Raw genomic sequence first — 25,344 nt, 5'->3', positions numbered from 1 at the left:
ACAGGTTGGACAGAGAACAGGTTGAAGGCAGCCCTGATGAGAAAGACCTGGTGGTGCAGGTAGACAAGAAGCTCTACATGACCTGGCAACGTGTGCTTGCAGACCAGAAAACCAACTGTATCCTGGGCTGCATCAAAAGGAGCATGACCAGCAGATCAAGGGAGGGGATTCTCCCTCTCTGCTCAGCTCTTGTGAAACCCCATCTTGAGTACTGCGTCCAGCTCTGAGGCTCCCAGTATTAAAAAGACACAGACCTGTTGGAGCAAGCCCTGAGGAAGGCCATGAAGATGATCAGAGGAGCCCTCTCCTATGAATACAGGCTGAGAGAGTTGGGGTTGTTCAGCCTGGAGAAGAGAAGGCTCTGAGGAGACCCCATAGCAGCCTTCCAGTACCTAAAGAGGGCATACAAGAAAGCTGGAGAGGGACCTTTTACATGTGACAGGACATGGGGGAGTGACTTTAAACTAAAAGAAGGTAGATTTAGATTAGATGTAAGGAAGCACTTTTTACTCTGAGGGTAGCAAGACACTGGCACAGGTTGCCCAGAGCAGCTGTGGATGCCCCATCCCTGGCAGTGCTCAAGGCCAGGCTGGATGGGGCTTTGAGCAACCTGGTCTAGTGGAAGGTGCTCCTGCCCACAGCAGGGGGGGAATTGGAACTAGACAAGCTTTAAACACCCTTCCAACCCAAACCATTCTATGATTCTGTTTTTCTTCTTTTTTTTCCTACTTAAGCAGAAATAGTCTTTAACAGCAGAAGCCCATGACAAAAATTACTTTCAGATAAAATTCTTCCTATGTAGTACTAAATAGTTTAGACAGAAAGAGACCATTACTGGTTTGGAGTAGCTCTACTTCTGCTGGTGGTACCACACAATAGATTCACAACTAGATGATACTGGAACTGCTTATCTTCATCTCAGTACTTGTTTAGCCAGGACTTTTAAAAAAAGGAGTCAACATCCATAGTAATAGCTACCCAAAGGCAATTGTACCAAGATGGATTAATGCAGGCAATGCATAGCAGGGTCCCACCTGACAGGTTCACTCTAGCCAGCTTGTTGACTTTCTATTTGTCACCTTGTCCCTGGCCATCTCACTCCATTTTCTACTTACCACTCCCTCAGCATGACCATTTTCTGATAAAATTTGCCACTTTTAGATTTACAGCAGTCATCCTTGTCCCCCTTAAGCACCGAGAATAAGAAATTCCCCCACCCCCTTGATCAGGACCAGCCCATCAGAAGCAGCAGTACCACAATCCTGAACACACTGCTTTTCCTATTCAAGACAGTCCAGTTTCCCTAACTGGAATACAGAACACAAGAGCCACAAGCAATCTGTCCCAACAAAAATACATACCACACTTGCGCTGCAGAAGTATCACTAAAGGTCTGTTTCAGAACACCTAATTAGAAATTGATCATAAACTCCTACAATAACTTTCTTCACAGATGTTCTGACTACTGAGGTATGTATTTGTATTACCCTTACGCAATGTCCATGTACGCACAGGATGTTTATCCAAACACAGCAGTTACTTTCATTTTTTGGTAGAGTCATAAACCAGTAGTCAGAAAACAGTAGGTAGCTGCACGGAAAGCAATACCCAAAAGAAGGCATACAGCAATAAGAAAATTTAACAAGGGAAGCAGTTTGAGGTTTTTCCAACAGCTTGCTTGTGGGAAGACTTTTTTGTATGGTCAACATTAGCAGAACTGACCTCTAGACTTCCTCCTTGCATGTTAAACTGTCTACACTGGGTTCAAGTGCTGGAAAGATATGTGTCCTAACCACCAGGAATTGGGATTCTCAAGTCCACTGGCCTCTTCAGCTTGCCAGGCTTAAGTTCTCCTTCTCAAGAACAGCAGAGTGATGTTGCCTGAGAAAAGCAAGTTATTTAGCCTTAATGAAGTGATATTGTTAATAAACTGGGAACACCAGAGAAATACTGTAGTTTTTGACTGACTTAAATGGTGATAATAGGTGCCACCAGCTTGGTATTCTAGCCTCAGAGGCTAAGCATCAGCAAGAAGATTCAACTCTGAATTTAAGGAAAGAGTGATATACCTGCAAAGAAAACCTGCAGCAAAACCAAACTGAGCATCAGGAGAAGATACTGGCAGAGCTTTAAAGGACAGCAGGCAGAATGGCAGAGGAGAGGGTCAAATGAAAGCCTAGTACAAAAGTCACAGATCACTTAACTGTGAAGATCTTTCTTAAGACTGCATGAGGTTTTCAAAACAACGTCCATCACAAAGGTTGTTTTAATTACTCTCATCTCTAGCCAACCCAAATATAGTTTATCAAGAATGATCTCGCTTTCAGTCCAAGTCTCTTGTCCACAATGTTCTGTGATATTTAGCTCCTTGCACTTCACAATAAAGAAGAAACAATGCCAAAAAACAGCCTTTTTCCTTCTGAGATGTTTTAGAAGTAGTGAGGACAGCATATCTAGTGCCAAGGCAGCTCACAGATAGTATCAGTCTTCTACCTCCTACCTCCCTCCCACTCCATAAGAACTCTTACACAGCAAACGTGCTTCTGCAGCAAACCAAAACAGCATGAATTCTGTTTCAGACACTTATGGCCTATAAATAAGCAACCCAAAATAACTGAGGATTACAAAAAACACTGAGAGATTACTGCCATCTCAGGCATTCCTAGATAACTTGTCAGGACTCTTCAGCTGGTAGCCTACAGGCAGCATCCAGCCCCCAAGACAGCAATCTCTTCAATCAAGAGTAATCTCTTGCCACACAGCAAGCTACTGTTTGCACTGGGGCTCTGGGCTGCAGGAGCATAGCATTGAGTGGAAGGGTAAGTTCCACCATGTTAGCTTGTCCCTTGAGTAATCGGCACCTCTTAGTGAAAAAGCACTGCTGTATACTGATGCAATGGAAACAGTGTTCCCAGTAACAGCTCCAGTACCCCAAAAGCAAAGGGGAGGAACACATCTACACTTCTACCCCAAGGCATTGCTATTTCAGAGGCTGCAAACCAGTCTCGAGGCACCAGGGTGGGACTGTCTGCAGGCAAACCTTATGCACCAGATATGCTCCCCTCCTCATTCTCCCCACCCTCAACCCCTTCTCCATTTCCTAATGGCCAGTGGTTCACTAGATAGTACTCTCCCAGACACTGGCCTTCACCCCACCACCATGTGTTTCCAGTCTGTCCAGTCCAAACTCCTTATTTGTCCCCTGAATTACAGGCAAAGAACTGTACTTACTTACATTAGCATCTTTATCAAGTTCCTTAAACTCCAAGCTCACTTTTTATCCTAAATCAAATGGGCATGACAACCCTCTACTTCCCCCCCCCCATCTTTTTTTCAGACATTAGAAAGCACGAGATAAGCACTTGCCACATGAGTGACAAGGAGAACTGTTTGGAGGAACAGTTTTTCCGTTATAGCACATTCATGCTCTTAAATTTAAGTCAGGACATACCAGACCCTCTAGTGTATCTTACTCCAAGTTTTACCATATTGCAGGAATGATATTGGAAGAGTTTCTTCTCTGCAGTTCCTAAACTGATAAAGACACAAAAGTATCCCAGATATTCCTTGCTCTTGTTTCAGCTTTAAAGCAAGGATTCTCTTAGGTGCTGTACAACACAAACAGGAATAATTAGGGGTCCTGTTTAAGAACAAGAATGGCCGGGATCTCATCAAATGCAACAGGATACACACTTGGCTGCCTCTTATGAAATAAAGATGACTTATTAAAAATATCAGTTTAAAGCATCACCTGTTCTCTTGGCAGGGCCTGAAAACATCCCTCATTAACTGGAAATTGCATTAGACATTGCCAAACAGCTGTTTAATGGGGATATATTATAAGCATGCTGTGCAGCTTCAGAGGTTTTGCACTTCTAAGGCTTCTTTTATCTGTCAGCTACAGCATATTTACTAGGAAAAAGGCTCCATATACCTGTAAGGCAGGCATTATCGCACTCTAGGTGAAAAGCTTTAGAGATGGTAACTCACTCAAGTTCACAAAACAAGCCAGTAGAAAAGATAAAAGAGAGCACAAGTTACCACCATTCTCCAGGCATTTAATGCCTGGAAAGCTATTCTCCCCCCGCCTCCGACCACATTCATAGTTACTCACCAAAAGCACGTTCAAGGAAAAAGGAAAAAAAAGTGTACAATAATGCATCACTATAGTCAGATGCAGTATGTAGTTAACTTACATGCAGTGTTTGAACTACAGGGATGTACTTGCTGATGTAGCCTGGAAGCAGAGGAAATGGATGAATAACATCGAACAGAAGGGAACGAAGCAGTGCTACTGCTTTAACCTAACCAGTACAGCGAACGTTCTTGAATAGGGAAGAGTTAAGCAAGAACTCATCACTGGTTTTTTTTATAGTGCTGCATGAGTATTGCACTGGGGACAAGACAGAACACCACTATGGATTATCTGAGACTTTTCACCTGTCAAGGAAAGGTTAGGTAGAAATACACAAAAGGCAGTACAAAAGCTAGAGTCGGCCCCATTGAGTGAACACATGGCATGCTTTTGTGAAGTTACTTAACCTATTTGGGCTTTTAAGGAAGTTACATGTATACGAATCGAAGTCCAAGAGTTAAGTGGAATTTGAGACTCAGACCCATACAGTTGTAGAAGTAACATGCCACAGTTTTTCGTATAAAACTCTGTTATAACTTCGTTAGTAGCTTACCCAAAACCATCGGATACTAACTCTCAGTAGCGAAGAGGCAAGTTATTCCTTTATTGGCCTGCAAAGGCCTGCTTCCCCTCCTGCAACAGCTGGTACCTTCTCCTTCAAAAGACAGGGGTCAAAACAGAGTAGAAATTCAACACTAACCTGATGCTCCAAGTTTGACAGAGAGACTTAGATTGTCCATATAAGACTCTGGAGCTTTCCATCACATTTGACATGTTTACTTGTCGTTTGAAAGACTTGAAAATCCTCTTAAGTTACCTAATCACATCCTGTGGCAAGCTGAAGATACTTGACATTCCTCCCTTCCCTTGCCCCACCTTTGGGGCAAGCTAAGTGTAAACATGGCACCAACCCAACTACAGCAGAGCCAAGTACCATTTAGGATCTCAAAGGAGTACCCTGTGCCCTCAGAGGTTAGCACAACACAGGAGGTCCAGGCACCGTCCCTTCCCGTCACCTAACTGGCCTGCGGGATAGAAAGCATTGGGAGAGGCAGTGAAGGATGAGTTTGTTTTCTGTTCCAGTGCTGGCACTTCCTCTCAGCTGCCAATCTAGAAACACAAGGCAGCTCCTTTATAAAAGAAAAAATAATTGCTCATGCACCTAACTAAGAATGGGAAAAGGGTAAGATATCCCAAAACAAGCAGTGGGGCAGCACATGCAAAAAAGCAGAGACCCCCTTCAAATTATTAATTTACAAGCAGCAGACAAGAAAGGAGCCACAAAAAGTAGTCAATCTGATGTGGCATTTAATTCTTAAGGTGACTCATAGATTCTTCCTGAAAACTTCCAGGATATACATGCTGCTGACAATCCAGATTAGAATACTTATGATATGAGAAGATCAAGTAGGACTGCTGTTAACATCATTTCCTTTCACAGAAAAACCCACTCAGCTGCTGACAAGCTCAGAGTTAAAAATAACAGATCCAAGGCACGTACCTTTGTGGGAGACCAACAACTCTTTCTTTACAGACAAAAAGCTGTAATCTGCTTTGGCAGATGTACCCAAGCTAACTGCTCAAAGAGGCTACAGAAGTTGCATGCCAGCTTTAGCAACTGTTTTGCCATTTCAGTATTGCTCCTGCCTGTCCAGCACAGGAATGCCCACCAAGTTCAGTATCAAACAGGATTGACTGGATAAACTCAGCAACACAACTGTAATCAAGTATAGTATCCATGATAAAACCAGAAGCTGAAGAGTCCAATTCAGTGCTTAAACAATGGAGTACAGATCTGTTGGAACAGTAGTTGAGAGCCTTAAAGGATTTCCTCACCTGCCAAATAACGATTCTGTCTCTGGACTTGAGCAGAAGCCTGACAAGCTTCCATCTGCAACCATTTCTCATTGGACAAGTCCACATTGTGCAGGCAGAGACAGCAGTTAGCATCTGCTTAACTGCCCAGAGATCTAGTCATGCCTGTGCAGGAGCACTACATGGCAAGGTGACTTTAGATACTTTAGAACTAGGAAATAGAAGGCTTCAGTAGGCATGACGGTGAAAAGAGACACCACACTGAGCTTGTTCAGAAACTTTATTCTCTTCCTACTGAAGAAAACAAACCACTGAACAGAATAAAGAAGGATCAGGGAAATATTTTGGCAGCTATATATTCACCGTAGTATTATAGGACAAAATACTCTTAAAACAACGTTCTTAACAAGCCTGTGATTTACTTCAATGAAGAGTTACTCGAGATCCTAAGCCTAGTGAAATGAAATCCTTCAATTCCTGGGACAAAGACTTAACACACTGGGGGAGCACTGCTTCAAAGAACACAATCTAAAGAGAAAAGACAAGTCTTACTGCATTTCAGGCTCATTTTTTTACCATGTTGAAGCTATTTAGGAGTTCTCTAACTTAAAACACAACCTAAACAAATTACCAGAACAGAGGTTCTCCAATCCACAAGCACACTCAGATGAGACAAAGTCTTCAAAAGCCAGATGCATAACCCAATCTTTGTTCATTCAGTACAATCTACTAACTACAACTTCCACTGCTTTTATTAGTTGTTTCCAGAGGTAATTGGTCAATTTCCAGTTCAAAGCACTTTGTACTAAGCATGCAAGAAAGCCATCTCTGAGACATCTTATCAGTATGCTGCACACCAATGCATATGCATCCAAATGGCACAAACGGCCAATTAATTATATCATTGGTCAGGCAGACTATTCAAGTGGAATTAAAGCATCTAATTAACTTTCACCAACAACATACTGAATTAAAGTTGAACTACTAACATCATTATTAGAAGCCACAGTAAATTTAAAGATCAGATTTAAAGGCAAGAGTCTCGCAAGCAGTTTTGATCTTGAAAGCTCCTTAAGGCATATTCCAGTTTTCCTTCTTGGTAGTAAGCAAGTGCAGACAGCCAATTATGCCATCAAACACCTTTTTACCTTCTATAGCCACACAAACACTGAACATCCCATGCTTTACTCCTCAAAAGAACAAGAAACAGTGTTAGAGAGCACACAGACAACAATGTTCAAAGCTAAGCAGTTACTTTAGGAGATTAACCTAACTGGTTAACTAACACCTGTACCTGATTTGCCCATGCAGACCTCCAACTTCTGAGTCCTCAACCCTGTACAGTCTTCCACGGTTCTTGCACTGTAGGTAAAGTGGTGGGCATTTTATCTACATGGCATGAGGTAAAACCTGTTTTACCTCACACTGCTGATGCACTTCTGCACTGTGCAATTCTGGAAGTCTGACTTGGCTAGCTCCCCGTTTTAGTGTCAGAGTATCCGATTCTTTTCTTAAAACCCAGACTCTTACAGAAGGGAATACTGAAATTCTTCTGGGTTTAGGGAAGGCAGGTCCTGCTTGATGAACCTGATCTCCTTCTGTGACAAGATGACCTGCCCAGTGGATGAGGGAAAGGCTGTGGGTGGTGTCTGCCTGGACCTTAGTAAAGCCTTTGGCACCATCTCCCACAGCTTTCCCTGGAGACACTGGCTGCTCACGGCTTGGGCGGGTGCACTCTGCGCTGGGTAAAAAGCTGCTGGACGGCCGGGCCCAGGGAGTGGTGGTGGATGGAGTTACACCCAGCTGGTGCCCGGTCACAAGTGGTGTTCCCAGGGCTCAGTGCTGGGGCCAGCTCTGTTTAGTATCTTTATCGACGATCTGGACGAGGGGATCGAGTGCACCCTCAGCCAGTTTGCAGGCGACACCGAGCTGGGGGGAGTGTTGACCTGCTGGAGGGCAGGCAGGCTCTGCAGGGGCATCCGGACAGGCTGGACCCGTGGGCCGAGGCCGGTTGTACCAGGTTCAACAAGGCTCAGTGCCGGGTCCTGCACGTGGGTCACACCAGCCCCACACAGCGCTACGGGCTGGGGGCAGAGCGGCTGGAAAGTGCCTGGGGGTGCTGGCTGACGGCCGGCTGAACGTGGGCCAGCAGTGTGCCCAGGTGGCCAAGAACCCAACAGCATCCTGGCTTGTGTCCAAAGCAGCGTGGCCAGCAGGGCAAGGGAGTGATTGTCCCCCTGTACTGGGCACTGGTGGGGCTGCACCTCAAACACTGTGTTGAGTTTTGGGCCCCTCACTGCAAGAGGGACATTGAGGTGCTGGAGCGTCTCCAGAGAAGGGCAAAATGAGACTCAGACTTATTGCACTCTACAGATACCTGAAAGGAGGCTATGGCCAGGTGGTGTCAGTCTCTTCCTCCATATAACATGCAACAGGACAAGAAGAAATGGCCTCACGTTGAGCCATTTGGATAAAATGGATTTTAGGATCTAATATCCATAGATTGGATATTAGGAAAAATTTCCTCACTGAAAAGGTGGTCAAGCATTGGAACAGGCTGCCCATGGACGTGGTAGAATCACCATCCCTGGAGGTGTTTAAAAAAGGCGTAGGGACATAGTTTAGTGATGGACTTGGCAGTTCTGGGTTAACAGTTAGACTTTATAATCTCAAAAGTCTTTTTAAACCTAAATGATTCTATGATTCTGCAGTGGGCTTCTCAGAGAAGGTTTATTCCTAGCCTAAAAAGGCAAAAGTACCCCCAGATCTCACTTTTGGAATGCTTGGCATTCAGTAATATTTAAGTAATTCAAGTTAGGAAGTATTTCCTAGATGTTTTCCATTGTTCCTCCTCACACAACCACAGCATAGCTGCGTCCCCAACACACACACCTCCAGCTACCTCTTCCTGCTGAGTAAAACACCCAAGGTTGGTGTTCTAGGTAAGCCAACCATTCCTTGTACAGTTAAAGCCACTAGAGGGCATTGAAATCTATTCTGAAAATAGGATTCAGCCTAAGACAGGCCTTGCCCTATGCTTTATAGGGGAGTCAGAGACTTTGGTACTGGCTTTCTCTACTCAAATTCCTCTGTTCACAGGGATCACATCACCACTTGCATATTCATGCCTAGAACCACATGAAAGACGTGTCATGTTTATAACAACTGTCTTAATGCAAGATTTGAGCCTTTAGCTTATCTCAGCAAATTCACCTCATCAAGCTAAGGGTTGATGTAATTTGTATCTTCCAACCCTGGCATACCACTAGGTACATTGGTCAAGTTTTTGCCCTCTCATTAAAATTTTTTGTAATTTGGAAGGCAGAAAGTATCCCTGAGTATTCTCTTCCTCATCTGTCAACAGCAGTCTTCTTTTCTTCTAGGCTAAGTTCAACATTGTTACATGTTCCAGACCTACTTTCCTCATTCCCATCAAATGCCTTGCTCACAGTTGCAGGGTGAATACTTTAACATACTGTGTTTATATAAACCCATAACATTTTCACTTTTATATGCTGCAAACATAAACACAGAGAACTGAAGGTAACTGACAATCCTGCATTCAGATTTAACAAGCAACAGACAAGCAGAGAAGCCCTGCACTCAGCTGAATCATCTCACTGTTCTATTTCAAGCAAGTACTTAAATATTTTACCATGGAGAATAAAAAGCACCTGTCAAGAACCTTGCACAGGTTGGCCACGGGACTTAATAGCAAAGAGAGCATACCATTAAAAGCCTAAGAGAATAGTGTGCCCTAGCTAGGCTAAATTTAGTTCATCACACCCATACCTCAGGGCTCAGAGTTTCCTTCCCCTATTCAGACAAAGGCCCTTCTCAGGGTATACTTAGGGCCAAACCCATCCACTAAAAACCTCTTCAAAATTCAGTTTCTAGTGCACTACAGATAACTCTTCCAGGTTCTGAGGAGCCACATCATCCCCTCAAGTGCTGCTCCACATCCAGTGTGAAAACAGCTTGCCCAGGGCATCACACAGCATCAGCAGCATAACTAGTGTGATACAACCACATTATTGCAGGGGTTGCGTCTTGCCCTCATGTAGTTCAGTAAGTAGAAGTACAACATGACAAAGCGTGCCAGTTTAAAGTATCTCCAGGTCATCCATCCAGCCCCATGAAATCCAGGCATTACTCTTATCAGACCATAGGCATGTTTTCTACAGTCATTGGCAAAGGTGGGCACCCTTGCAGAGTTCCAGGTTGTTTACATGTACTTTTGATCTACCCGTCATCACTATACCAGCTATGCAGGGAAAGCTTCCAGACAAGTGGTAGGATAAAATCAATTGTATGTCCCAACCTTGGCATTATAAGTTATCAGATCTCTGCTAGAGAGAGGTATAGTTTTCTTTTAGCAGGTAAGTTCTTGTAGATAGCTAACATGGATGTTTAAAGCAAGCCCAGACAACTCTGCTGTTCAATTATACCTACACTAGGTATAGCATAGGTAGAAAGCTTTGCTAGCACAGGACACCAGCAAAGCGTTCCTGCACAGGCTGGCAGTATCACAAGGGCTCCTGTAGTTTAAAAGCTACTCCCAAGATATGTTAGTGCTTCATCGAGGAGGCTAGAGCTGTCTAGACTGGCTTCAGTAACTGTCCTTCATCCAGACTTGACCACCGAGGCAAGTGACTAAACCCAGCTTCAGCCATATAACTGTCATGCTAAAATTTTGCCTCAGTCCTGCCACAGGAGCGAGTTGTCTGGCTGTAGCTCACAGCAGGCCAAAGCAGCAAGTTCAACACATAGCTGGGGAATCAGAAAACATGCTCAGACATGAGCTTGGAAGACACAAGCCAACAGTATGGAGACAGCATAAATAACTGGAAACACGAGGCTGATACAGCTCAGGAGTACCCAACTAAGCTTGTTGTCTGTTGCCCTTAATTGCCAATCATCCTAAGCAGCGGTGCTTCTACAGCTAGGACAGACCATTATTTTTTTCATAAATTGCTTTACATTACTTAAAGCTAGTACTTTCCACAAAATCCTGCCAAAAGGCAGCAAGCAATGCAAGAAAGGAATATAGTTATTACTGCTTTAAAGTGTAAGGTCAGTAAGTACTTGTGAATTACTGCAGTGGCATAGCCTTCATAAGGCTTTGAGAAACTATTTGGTAAAGGCCTAAAACCTCTAATTAAAATGTTAGAGAAGTTGACAGATTCTGGAAACTTAAAGGTTTATTTCTATCCTGTTTGGAGACTGATTGTGACAAAACTACTTTTGCTGTCCAGCAAAAAAAAAGAAAAAAAAGAGAATTTAAAGACAACTATCAGAAAAAGGTTTTAGCCTCAAGTAACAGTAAAAAAACTTGTTAAGAGATAAGAGAAGTGAAATTTTGGTCTTTGACATACAGGATATTTAAGTAGATAACCTAGTATTCGGGCAGTAGCTTTTCTCTGACGCTACTTCTGTTCAAGTATTTCATATTCCTCTCCAATATCAAGCACAGAGCACTAGCACTCTTATATGTCAAGTTTCAGCACCTACAACTTGGACTCCAAGAGAAGAAAATTACTCACAAGTTAAAAGTGCTGTAAAGTTTCATCATGATCCTATGGCTCAATGGATAACGGTAATATAACTCTAAATACGCTTTTTGCTGTTAAGGGCCAAACACACTTTCATCAGAGAATTGAAGCATGGGGGCTTGTCCACACCCAAGGATGCAGAACACCAGATCCAGATGTTACAGAGACACTCCTGTAATTTTCCCAGGTTGAAGTTTGTCAGGAGTTACAATATGTGACACTCCTCTTGCAGAATTATTCAGTACCAGTAATAGCACTTATAAGTATTAAATGTGTGTTCTCTTCCCCTTCCAGAAGGGTAAGATGAAAAGCCAATCCCTAGGTTTGAAGAAGGGGAAGAGTAGCACAATCAATACTGAAACTACATTCACATGGGAACAGAACCTGAAAGTGCTCAGTCAATTTGAGGCTACATCTTAAAAAAAAAACAAAAAAAAACACTGAGTAGAATGTATGTTAGATTAGATCTCTGAATTTTAGGTGCACTGGCACCTTTCACAGCAAAACCATATTCAACCTCTGTAAGAAACTCACACCACCTTGAAAAGGACTGAAGCAGTTTATTTCAGGGCACAAACTGTTTGACTGAGGTGTGAGCTCCATGTTGGTGGTACTTCCAGAAGCATGGGCACACCCATTGCTGACTCTGCTGGAGTCTTTCCAGGCCAAAGCAGCATTCCTTCTTCAGCCTGGTCTGACCAGCTGTGTTGGGTTTACACCGCAACGTCCTGGTAGCAGCATGGTGCTGAGGTGGCCTCTGTGAGAGGAAGTCAGGGCCTGCCCCATGCTGGACACAGCTGGTTCCACAACATACCCACTGCAGACCAAAAGTGAGCCCATCAGCCAAGCTGACAGTGCCTCTGAAAACATACTTAAAAGACAAAAGGCCACACAATGGGGCAGGGGGGAGGAGAAGCCAGAGCAGTTGGACATTTCCTGAAGGAAGCTGCAGCCCACAAGCCCATGATGGAGCAGATTTTTTTCCTGGAAGATTGCAGCCCATGGAACAAACCCATGTTGGAGCAGGGTAAGAAGCGAGGAGGGGTCTGGAAGCTGGGCAAGGTCAAACAACCACACCAGCCAGGAAAAAAGCAGAAACATTTCCAGTTTGCAGATTCTAGGCAACATGCTTACACTTCAGCTAAGAACTGTCCATGCCATATGGTCCTGTGGGTATTAGTGTCATTAGAGGCGACTGTTGCATAAGTCAGACCTAAGAAATGCAGGGATAATTTGGAACCTAGAAAGGAAACTTTCCCTGCAACATATGAAGAAACCAGCAAATAAATCAACCAAGGGAAAGAATGGAGAATTAAGCGAACGCAAGTGATTAATTACAGTTCTGTTTAATCTTGTCACATTGACTGACACCAAGTCAGAGGTTCTGAGCCTGCCCATCTTTACAGGAGACCTGTTGACCTTTCAGGCTGATAAAGAAACATCTGCCTTTTTTCTTTTCTTGCCTAAGAGCTTATATTGCAATTACCAGAGTGGATTCCAAGCTTCAACTAAGACAGACACTTGCCAGTTATTCGTTCAACCGCTTTAGCAGCTTGTAGTGTTTGTTGAATCACTGCCATTTGAGTTTTAAAGTGGGATGACTTTATAATCTTACTCAATTTCCAAAGACTTCCCCCAAAGGGGAAAAAAAAAAAATAATAATAACACTTAAAGGGAAGCTTCCTACAAAGTCAAGCTCACTGTCTGAAAGCAGTAGGTCCAGCTAAAACAGTTCAAGCTGAGCAGCCTCTACATACAGCACTAGATTTAACATATAGATGTTGCCCTACAATACATCTAGAATGATTCCCAAGAGAGTTATGCATTCTAGCCATCAGCTGAGAACAAGATGACCCTGGGTACCATCAGCTTTCTCCCCAGAAAAATACCTAAAACAGAGGCATGTCTCTCCCTAAACCAAGGGGAAAACTTCCTAGTGCTTTCCCTTCACTTCAGCAATCTGGAGCTCCAAGCCAAGTGCTCAAGATGAATAAGCAGCGCAACAGCAGCTTGACAAGAGTTTCAGTTAGAGTTGATATTGCAACCCAGGAACTGCTTTATCAGCAACAATAAGGACAGAGCTGGGGAATGAGGAAGAAGAAAGTACTCTCTACTCTTCGGGAAAGAAATTCTTCCTCAGACCCTGTCCCCTGCCTATTTTAAGAGGTTTACTCTATTCAGAGCCATCAAATCCTGATTGCAATTTAGTACTGGGCATTAACTAAGCAAACTTCATCAACGTCAGCATTTATAAATGCTGTCTTCAGTTAGCATCTTGTTGAATCCACTAGTGACTTCATTTAGATGCTTTGTGTAAACAATGCCTAGCACTGGTGTCAATTGCCTCACAACAACAGATGCCAAGAGTCTTGTATTTTTACATCAGCATCTGCTAGTGAAACAAAAGCCACTAGCAAGTCTCACTAAGGCAATTTTAAGTAAGTATGGTTCTACTCATCTGAACGCTGGCATGAGATTTAACAAGATTACCTCTTCTCACTTTATCCTAATTGGTTGCCTTAGGAAACACATGGATATGCAAGAACACCAGTCTGCCATACAGTGAAGAGTAGACATGCTTGTTTTAGGTTATTTGTGGTAATCCCTAGGTTTGCTTTCTAGTAAATATTAACCTGAGTCAAGCCAAAGATAACACCCTATTTTGTCCTCTTAATCTGAGGTGACTGCACCATGTCTATCATCAGCCCTCTGGCACTTCCTGAATGTAAATGCTTGTATTCTCCATGGTTTCAGAAAAGTGAAAATCATATTTAGCTTTTGCTCTGACACGCTGCACTTATTCATTGCACTGAAAGGCTGGTTACATCTCTAAACCTGAGAAGACTTTATTAAAGCTGAACAAACTGAAGGAAAGCATGTCAGGTAGAAAATTTATTCTGTTTAACTTTATTTACTTGCCCCAGTGATTTCCAAAGAAAAACATGAATTTCTGAAGTTGGACTCACCTTTGCCAGGAAGAAGGCTTCAGCAAGAACTACCAAGTTCAAACTTTTCTCCCACTCTCCTTGCCCTGCCTGAAGAGGTACACACAAGTCTTGGAGGGTGTGGAGCAGAGTTTGACAGGAATCCAGACATAAGGAAAAAGCTAGTCAGAAGCTTTTAATCTACAGCTGTTCTGAAGGTGACAATATTAGTGAGCAGGTTAACTTGGAAGTAGTTATAGTGGAGGCTCCCCACTTAAGGTCAGATGTGGACATTTTCTTTAAGAAAAGGTACAGTGAACTAAGAGTTGCATGGGACACCTGACAAGGTACCAAGTTTAACAGGAAGAACAGTTACTGTGATAAGATACCTATAGTTTTTTAACATAAGGAAAAAGAGATATTCCTTTGGAACTCTGTATTCTTTGCTACTGAGAAAAACCTGCTGACAGCTGAAGTTGGACTTTCGATTTGGGGCTGTCGTTTACTCAGAAGTAAAAGTGTTACTTGTGGTTTTTAAAGTTTCAACTAAAATCAGATCCTTCTCTTTGCAAATTGCATGGGATTTTCCTGCTAAACTCTTCCCATCTGTTCTGGGGCAGTGGGGGGAAGTCCCTGGGTTATGTGAAGCAATTGTGGGAGACTTTTTGGTTTGAGTTTGTCTTCATGCCAGCAGAACTAGAAGCGTATCTTGGAGACTTGTAGGTAAATTATTAGAGTTCCAGCAGGAACCTTAAAAAAAACTTCATTTACTTCTGACATGCACTAGCTATTCAAGCTAGATCAGAGCCTCAAATCTTTGGGCTGAAAATTTACTTGTCATACAACTGGGTCAATTCCAGAGGTATTGAAGGGCAGGTTTTAAGAATGCTCAGATTTACTCAAGTATGGCAGATTTTTTTCCCTCCCACGCAGTTCTAATTTCATCACCAAAAAACCCTAGTGTTCTAGAAAACATACTGAGTTTTTCTGAAGTTAACTCTACAGTCAAAACTCAATTTGGAAGTTGGGACTCTCTAATTACTTTCATGCAAGAACCATGCACATGAACCAGGATAGCTTCATCCTCCTAGGGTAAGAGCTAACATAGCTACACATTATAGCTGTTTATACACCAACAGATTTTACAAAACAGAGCAGATGAGCTGAGCTGATTTGTCCTATGGGTGCTTTTACATCCAGAGCAGAAATCTGCAAGACATAACACTGGAGTATGTTGATGAGCAACAGCTAGCTTCAGTTCCAATAATGCTGCCAAAGTGCTTCAAGCAAAGAAGCACTTTTTCTTTTGTGGTGAAAAATAGATCAACTTCTTTCTGTTCCCAATCCAACTAGTTTGCAACTCCTTCAGGTACCTATTGTTCACAGTAAAAATCTGGACATTTAGATTGTCTCATGGACAACTAAGGATGGAAACAAGAAAAGCATCAGCGGCCCTAGTTTCATACTGATTGCTTCTCACTCCCCACCCTATTCACCCTCAAGAGGTACCTATACTAGTGACACGGCAGAAGTTGAACTAGGCTAGATATTTAAAGCTCCATCAGCCACCTTAAATGTAATCACAATTTTCAGGGTATGCCTAACTGATAAGTGAGCTGTGAAGTTCAGCAGAGTTGCTGATTTTTAAGTTAGTAGCTTAAGTGACAGCTCAAGTCCAGCAGAATACTTTTTTTTTTTTTGCCAACACACTTGTTACTTCAGGGAAACTGAAGGGAGGACAAAACCCAGCAGCCTTGGAAAAACTCAAGTCTTCAACAGCTACATCCACTAATATCCAGACTACTTTGGAGCCAAGTGGCCTGCTTCAGTGTAAGAGTCCTCGACTTAAATAAAACCACCACCAAGTTGGAGCATAAAGCACTTTTAGAGTTCACTGAGAAGAGAATGTTCAGCCTCCTGGAAGTTCCTGAAGATGAGCATCCAAAAAGAAAGTTTGGGCTGACAATCCCCCATACTTCCAGATAATCTGTTTAACCATCATATATATACATACTTTGCTAGTGATAGTGTATGTCCATTTTGTAATTACCTGTAGAAATTGCAGCTACTACTCCTACAGTTCAGGCTCAAACTAGGAAGAGTAAAGTGAGTGCAAGACCAGTTACTGCCACAGAGAACAAACATGCTGCCTCAGTGCAGCAGAACATCTCTGGTTCCACAGAACACCTAACAAGCTAAAGCCTACAGAACACAGCTTTGACTTCAATCCTGCACTCAAGTCCATGATTCCTGCTCCTAAAAATACTGGCTGTACCTGTGTAATAATAAAGAAGGAAAGATAGCTCAGACACTGATAACATCAGACAAATGCTGGTAGCAACCTGATAAAAATTCATAGCAAATTCCTTCAATATGTACCCCCTTATGGAAAGCATGAGCTACTCATTAGGTAGCACAGTCACCACTGAAATACCTTCTTCCACCATTAGGTGTTACTTATTCATATAAGCAGTAGTCACTTCGCCATCACTTCAGATTTTACCAGGACAGTATCTCTAGAATAACCCAAGGCATTCAGGTACAGCAACCAAAAGCACAATTCTCTATACAGTCCAGGAGTAAATCCATGGAGTTGTACACATGTGCAGTGCACTTATCCTGTTCCATGGCAACCACTTTCAGAAGCTACTTTAAGGCTCTAGCAGGACAGATTTCCACATATGCCTGAAAATTATGCAAGATACCAGATGCATTGTATCTAATTGAGGACAAATAACAGCACCAGCAGCAGCACTGAGAATCCAATTGGCTATGGTTACTACAACAGCAGGAAGATACAGCAGCAGTGCTGTATTAGTGCCTTACATCAGATGCCTCACCTGACAGAACTCCAAAGCATTGGAGGTAGATTGGAGGTATTAAGTCAAAAGGGTTATCTACTTTTGCAACACTTGCCTGCTCACTTTTAAGAGCAGAAGGATAAGCCAAATGCAAAACTCCAAGTAGAAGCCAACGAGAGTTACCACCATTCTATATGGTAACTAGAGTCAAATCAGAAGTAGTTACTTGGCTCAGATGGAAACCCCTTTATCTGGCCAGTATCCACAAACTCCAACTCATTTAATATCCTCCACCTGGAAATTACACACAAGAGCTTCTTGGGTTTTAGTTCTTAACTTGCACCTCATTCCACCAAGTATCTGTTTAAGTCTAAGCGTAGACTGCATGTAAATCTGCTTCAAAGAAATGGGAAGGGAAATGGTTTGATGTACCAGCTAGAGTAAGCTCTTTAATCTTCATTATGCTGCAACAAAAGATTATCATCTTATCTGCTTCTGTCTAGTGTGTATCTGGTACACACAGAAGCATGATCTAGAGATAGCGTACATCTGGACATCTTTCCTAGGCATGTGCCCCTGTTGTACATTAAAGGGTAACACTACTTTTACCAGGTATTTTCACCTGAGAATGCTTCCTGATATATTTGATGCCTGGTTCACTCCCCCTCTATACCAGAGGTAGCCACACTACTGCTTCTGCAACCCAAGGAGCAGCCATGAGTCCACTCAGTTTCATGGTAGCCACAGAACATAATATTTTCACCTTTACATTAAGACTGTATTGGATTGTTTTAATATGCTGGAGTGTCAAACCCTTAAGTATTAGAATTACAACTGAAGGATCAGATTATCTCATATTTTAGATTTTGTATAACCAAAGGAAAAGTTCTTAACCCAATATTCTGGAACTCCACAGGAGTGTAGAACAAGCACTATTCCGTGCATCACAAGTCCAAGTATAGCAGTTAAGCTAGTGGACTTAATCAGAAGGTAAGAGTCTGGCTTCCCCATGCAACTTAAGTGATTGATCTTAGTCACAGAACAGGGATGGAGAACATTCATTCACATTCCTTTTGGTCTGTGACCCAGCTAATGGTAACAGAAGAGTGGTAGCCAAAAAAAACTCTGAAACAGAATCTGCCCACTAAGTGTTTGGAACCTCTCCTCCCTATTTGAGGATCAGCACTTCCCTCTGGATATGATTCCAACTATCATTAACTGGACCAGTGGCCAAGAAAAACCTCAGAAAAGCAAGTTATTTCATCTGTCCTACTTCTCCATCTTCCTTATTCCAGTGCACCTTCCCTTCCACTTCCTATAATTCTATGAAAAGCCCACCCATGAGAAAGCCCTCACCTTTCCCACCCCCTCAACTGCAGCTTTAATCAAATGTCTTAGTGGCACAGAACAGCAGGCTTTTTGCACTCTGAAAAGGGTGAAGGTACATTCTTGCACTTTGCCATAGGACTCAGAACAGGAGAAAAATGTTAAGCCCGTGCTCTTCCAGCAGTGGATCAAATTTAACTTTAGGCCAACAAGGACTGCTGTGTAGCCTATTAAGCCAGTCTCAAATAGATTCAATCTATGCCTTGCACAGAAAGATGTTGCATGCAGAAAGTCTGCTTCTTTCCCCCTTAGCCACCCCAAGTCAAAGTGGGCAAAGCAACCCCATTAACAGAGCCACAGCACATGGTTCGAGTCTGTACTCAAGTACTGAGCAGTGTGGTACTCTGTGGCACATTTACTTACTGTCCTGCTCACATTCATTCGTGTTCTTCACCCAGAGGCAGTAGCTGCTACTTAGGAACTCCAGCTCCAGCCCAGGAGAGGAGTCTGGGTGCCCATAGCAGAGCAAGTTAACTGTCTACATGCACCAGTTTCTGTACCACTTCATCTGCATGGAAGAGTCTGCCAGCAGCACCAGTGGGTAGCTTGTCTAAGCTTTGCTGTAGGACTCTACTTGACAAAACCCTGCTCCAATCTTTAATGATGCAGTCCCTGTTCCTGGATTTCCCCATCTCTGGGCACAGGCCTTGAAAGGGAGCACCTAAGTTTGCTCTCATTTCACACCTACCACTCACTTCCTCACTGCACAGCCACATGCCACTCCACATGAGAACACCTGTCAGTGGGCTCTCAAAAACAGCTAGCTTAGCCACAAGCCAGTGGGGGGCAAAAATGCACAAATCCAACATGCATGCATGCATGTCCTCCCTGGCAGGCTACAGCTGGGAGACACCAGGGAAGAATTTGACAGTGCAAGCAGTTGGACACTTATGGGGGCTTCTAGGCTACTGCTCTGAGGACAGAAGCACAACTGCCCCAGAGAAGCCAGTATAAGAAACATCTGGCAGGATAGCCTTCCACCAAGGCTGTTACTCCAGGCTGTCACTGGCACCTTAACATCATCCTGTCAGGCCCAGGCCAGTCTTAAGGCTCCCCTGGAAGGGTCACACAGAGTAGAATTAATCCCTTCAAAAGCCAAAGCTTCCATTTTTTCCATCACCCCCGCCCCACACTGTAGGGGCTGCACCTCCAGCATACACAGATAGCACAGGCTTCCCTCAAAAGTAATTCTTCTAGGGGCGAATAACAACCATATTTGTCTCTTCAGTTTTGCAAGGAATAGCATTTGTGAGTGGGCAGGCCCGCTATACAAGGCTACCTTTTCCTCACCAAACAAGCAGATGATTCTTCTCTAATGCTTATGAATATCACTAACACCATCTACAGTGTTAGTGCAGCATCCCACAGGAGCCTAAGTTGCACCAGGAGGCTACTGTGATAAGGGGAAAAGCCATCCAGGTCAGGAAGCCAGGAGCCTGATTTCAAGGTAAGGCCTCATCCTGAGGGAGCTGACTGCTCTCAGGCTGAGGAGCCACCGATAGCCTACGTAAGTACACATACAAAGAGCTCCTTTGTATGGTGGGTGGTTGTTTTCACTGCCCTGAGTGCAAGCATTAACACTCTGGTGTGACTAGCTACACTTTCTTGTTACTCTCCTACAGCTACAATGCCTTAAAATAATAATAATAATAATAATAATGCAGCAAGCATTCTCGGTCATCACCAGAAGGGTTTTGGTGCCAGAATACCCCCTCCTTGTACCTACAGGCAGTAAAGCCATCACCTGTAAGCTGCTAAACACAAATCTTAACTGCTCATGTGAGCTAGTCGTAAGAGGGAGACAGTTACATACCACATTCATCACATCCTGGTAGTTTCTCTATGTAAGCAAACGTCTCACACTGACCTCACACCTTACTCTGAAAGCTCCAGTGCTGAAGCGATTCACCCATAGCAATGATAGTTTTCAGTGCTGGGGCAAGAACTTCACAAATGGAAGAGCTCCTCACAAACAAACACAGGAAGCTTGGAGTCCTACGAAAGCAACAACAGTAGTTAAGCTTGTAACAACAAAAAAAGTAGGCTTCATAGCTCAAGTCACAAGTTTAACATCCACTTCTCTGCTAGAATTTCACTTGATGACAAAGCAGTAAACTATCATCAGCGCACACCAAGCTTAGGGCTCAAGGTCTGCTGTGCCACAAAGTCCCTGGGTGTTGCGTCAGCACCAAAGACCTTGTGGCAGCTGCTGGGGCACTCTGAGAAGAAGCCATCACACTGTCGAACAGGAGGCTAAGCGTGACAGCACAGCAGTCTTCAGGGATGAGCTTCAGTTTCACCTGTATTGCCTCTGTGTTTGGGTTTTGTTAAGAGCATGAAGTTTATTGTGTAATGCTTAACTACACTGTCAGATGTGCCAGCCCCAGAAGAAGCGGAGATTCAACAGCCAAGTAGGAGACAAAAGGAGTTTTGTTTGTTTGGGGTTTTTTGACATAGTTATGTCGCAATTAGTTTGAGATGGCAGGATAAGAACATCTAAGATACTTAAACAGCAGTGTTAATATTTCAGAGCTACTCTACCACTGAAATGAGGTTTACAGTCATCTTACCAATTGCTTCAGGCCATTTGGAAATTAAAGAAGCCAAGACAGCATCTGCTCTGCACTGATGTCAGTGAAGATTACCTTAACACATGACTAGTGCTAGAAACTTGAAAACTAGTCCAAGAGGTTATCATTGTAGGTGTTCTACCAGCTACAGGAGCTTACTGCCACCACCAGAAGAAATACACAAGCAGTTTCATCGTTTATATCAAGTCTTTTGGTGGCCAGAAGTCTTTCATTAGCAGCAGAGGTCATTAGCATGAGTGAAATATTCTCATAGCCAACTCAGAAGCTCAGGCAGTTAAAATCCCAGCTCTAAGAGCACACAGAGCAAGCTAGATCCTACAGTGTTTCCCCATTTAGAACAGGGCCCACTGTTCCAACACTAATATATGGGAACATAATGTTTTAATACTTCTCCACACAAGAATTAATCCTGTTCCTTAACAGTTGCATAATGAATAAAAAGCAAATCAGATCCGTTTCTGTGGTACACATCAAGGAATTCAGCTGTCTAACATTAAAGGTCTAAGCATGAACAAGGAGAGGGAGAAACAATTAGTATAGCTCTACATACAGTTAGAGTTTTCACTTAGGCAAGAACATCTCTCAGCCAACCAAAACAGAGCATCTGTAACAAAAAGCTCTTTGCCATAGAGCAACAAGTCTGTCATGTTAGGGGATGCTTTTGTGAAGACTTGTCTTTGGATACTTATTCCTTCATTAAAATGAGTCTCTCCAACAGTAAGGAAATCTAAATTAGAGTGCTTCAGCTGTAACTTATCAGTGTAGACCTTTGCAACGCAGAGTGATGATTAAGCTCAACCCAAAAAACAAAATTCAGCCACTGAAAACCTACCCTAAGTTTCACTCTTCTGTTCTGGATCTCCTTCATATGGAGCCCTCTGCCTTGTATTTTTATAGTATGCCCTTTTCCAGTTTCTTCCCACCATGAAGAACACAGTCCCCCTAATTTTAGTAGAGCATGTGCAAAGATACCTGCTTTGTGGAACGCTCCCAGCGGGGCTGCAGTGAGAACACAGGCTCCTTGGCACAAGCTGCGATGCTTCTTGCTCCTCCAGACAGAATGGCAAAGCTGCAGGAGCCTTTCCAGCACTTTTTATCAAGGTTCTTATTTGGGGTTCTAGCTAACAGCCAGCTGCAGCAGGGAATTCCCATTGCTCTGTAGCACTCCTGTTTATGCACTAGAATCTGTGTGTAGCTTCACAATTTTACTATCTACTGCCTTCCCTTTACAACAGCACTTAACTGGAAGGTCCCCCACATCTCCAGCTAGCATGCCTTTCAAGGAGGGATATGGCATGTTTCCATGCATGAAACTAGAAAGAAAGTTATAGTGACTGTCCTGCCCTCCCCTCCCATTTTTTAGTCCTCTGCAGTCACTGGGAGGTACAGATCCCCAGCCTTCCATAAATCCAAGCCCATCCCTAGGACAGCTTTTGACTGCTGCAGTCGCGTTCTGCTCCTTCTGCAAGCACCCACCATCTTCTTGTGCTAGTATTTGTCATTACTGCCATCAACAGCTCCCTGCCATAAATGGAGCAAGTTCATAACGGTCAAGGCATTATAATCAAAAAGCAGGGGACCTATATAGATCTATCTTTCTAAACTAGAAAGACAAAGGTCAACATTTATTGTGCCACTCTCTTTTCTCCCATCTGGACAATCTAATGTGCTATGAAAGAGTACTGTTCAAAAGCACCACACAGTAGGAGATGCAAGAGCCAGCCCAGTCAAACTCCCCATCTATCACTTTGGGGTCAAGGAGGAGAAACAGCTAGACCTGGCTTGTCACACAACCCCAGATCTCATACCAGCAGAGAAAGAGAGGCACACAGGAAGAAAATATGAATAGAAAGCAAAGCCTGATTATCTTTTTCCAGAAGCCAACATCCTTCAGACAGAAATTTTCCAAGTACAGCCAGCTGATCACTTCCACAGTGCTCTTCAGACCTACAGGAGCAAAATTGACCAAGCAATTACGTAACACAGCAGAAGCTTTCCTAGAGTCTGTCAAGTGAGGAAACAAGTCACACAAAAGCCTTGGATTTCCAAGTTATTTCTAGGACACCGAAGATACTAGACTTACTATGGAGCTTCAATTGGACAGTTGTTATTAACTGTTAGTGGGCCACAGCATACGTACAAAAGCCAGATGTTTCCTACAGGTCACTGACACTTCCCAAGTCTAAGGGATTCATGTCACTGCTCATACTTTCACTGTAACAGGAAACAGCAAACTTTGTACATCTTTTGAGAGCAAGGAGTACCTCAGCAGGCCAGCAGATACTAGCTGCACTTGTGATTGATTTTGGTATTCAAGTAATCATCTTTAACTAACCTTATTTGGAAGTTTAATCCCTTATTGGCACAAGAGATGTAGATACACCTATTGCTCTCCAATACCCTTAGTTTTTCATCATTTTCAGCAAGCAATAGTAAGCCATACTCTTCTGCCTTTGTATTCAGTGACAGTGCTGGCTGCCTAGCTTAGCAGCAATACTACAGTAGTAAGAAGGAAATGCAAGGAGAAAGATCAGGAACTTGTTTCAAGCATTATTGCTGCACATTTAAACTCATTGTAGTAGGATTAAAGACTGCTGTTTACCTTTAAAAGCACTTCATCTTGCAAATATTATCATTCTAGTGCTTACCATACAGAAAAGAAAAAGTGGGAAAGGGTAAATATCACACCTAGCAACTGAACACCTACAAGATCAGACCCTAGAATTGCAACACTGATCCCCCCTATCCAGAGAGGGTTCCTGACAGGAATATGTTCTTGATCACAATTCAGCATGAGAAACGCTGGTGTAAGATGGTAATCATCATCAAAAAACGGTTAATAAAAAATTTCCTTGTGTACATTGGAATCCAAAGTATGGCACCTTTGTACTGTGACAACCTTAGTGGCAATGTCTAATCACAAGAAGAGATGAATGTCAGGGACTTGGATCAGTCAACATGGTTGCAAATGAGCAAATTAAACTCTCTACCTTCACATGCACTTAAGCATGACAATTAGAAGTGTAATAAGACAGGCCTCAGAAGTTAAACATCCTGGAAGTTCACAGCCTTCCCTTTAAGAGCTCACAAGTAGACATTGGTGCTCACAGCTGACATTCTCCCCCAGTCACAAAGGGAGAAATAGCAAAGTCAGAGAAACAAAGTCAGCTCACTTACTTGAAGCAAAAAGTACATCAGTAGTCCTTTGTATTTTTTTTCCACTCTCCTGAAGTAGCTCCCATTCCAAAGACGACACAGCACAGGGAGCAATTAAACTGCCTTGTAAAGTACAGTACATAAAAATGGCATATATGGAAACTGTTTGACAGACAGGGTCATTGTGCAATTATGCACTGCAATCAGTATTTTTTATTTTGTTCTTTGTTTCAATTGCTTTTCATTAAAGCATTCAGATACCAGTGCTGATGAAGGGTCCTAGTCATCCAGCCAGACTCTTACTTATCACCTCAAAGCTCTTCTCCATTTGGCACCACTCCAATTTTGAGGTTTACGCTTGATATCAGGCAATACAGATACAAACATAAGCACCCCTATGTTTCCCCATCTTTTAAAACATGTCTCCAAGAATTTATGGCACACACTAGTTCTGATCTGCCACATTCTAACAGCTGCTATTACACATCTGGCCATAAAAGAGACTACATAGCACTGCTCAACACAAGGACACCAGTACAGCCAGTACACTTTCCATAGCTCTAAGAAGCATTTAATAGCCATCATGGTCAAGCAGCACTTCTATTAAAAGACTAGAACATTGCACTAAAGCACCTTATTGTTATACTTTGGCCAAGCAGCGATTCCAAAGACTCCTGGTCTTGCCTAACCTTGGCATAAGTTAATTAGATACCACATTTCATAGCCTTGCAGACTGATGTGTCAAGAACACACATGGTCAATGCATCCAACATGCCTGCAGAGAGATCAAGTTTTTCCACTTACCCAGAGCCATGCTTTTATTGCAGCGTTGGCTGAAAAACGGCTACTGTTTTGCAGCTTTATAATTGAAAGCTCTCATGCTACTCCGTAGCGGTGCTGCAGTGGTAACATTAGCTCACTGGGAGGACCATATTTAGAAAAGATGTTGGGTTCTCCCCCAGAGCAGTGTAATAGTTTGGTAAG

General features: G+C 43.0%; 1 protein-coding gene across 3 annotated transcripts in view; it reads right to left on the bottom strand.

Moving 5' to 3' along the window:
• Positions 1-25,344, bottom strand: part of SMOC1 (SPARC related modular calcium binding 1) — a 158,696-nt gene that overhangs the window by 91,622 nt on the left and 41,730 nt on the right. The window contains exon 1 of one of the 3 annotated variants that reach the window (XM_080396520.1): positions 1,362-22,830. The exons of the other annotated variants lie outside the window; for them this stretch is intronic. The gene's annotated coding sequence lies outside the window, so the exon portion shown is untranslated. Of the gene's footprint in view, positions 1-1,361; positions 22,831-25,344 lie in introns of those variants that run through there. 3 annotated transcript variants of the gene reach the window in all.

This window comes from Falco punctatus, assembly GCF_963210335.1.
Source record: "Falco punctatus genome assembly, chromosome: 7".
NCBI lineage: Eukaryota > Metazoa > Chordata > Aves > Falconiformes > Falconidae > Falco > Falco punctatus.
The sequence above is the reverse complement of the archived record's forward strand: the minus strand, read 5'-3'. Positions and strand labels throughout refer to the sequence as shown.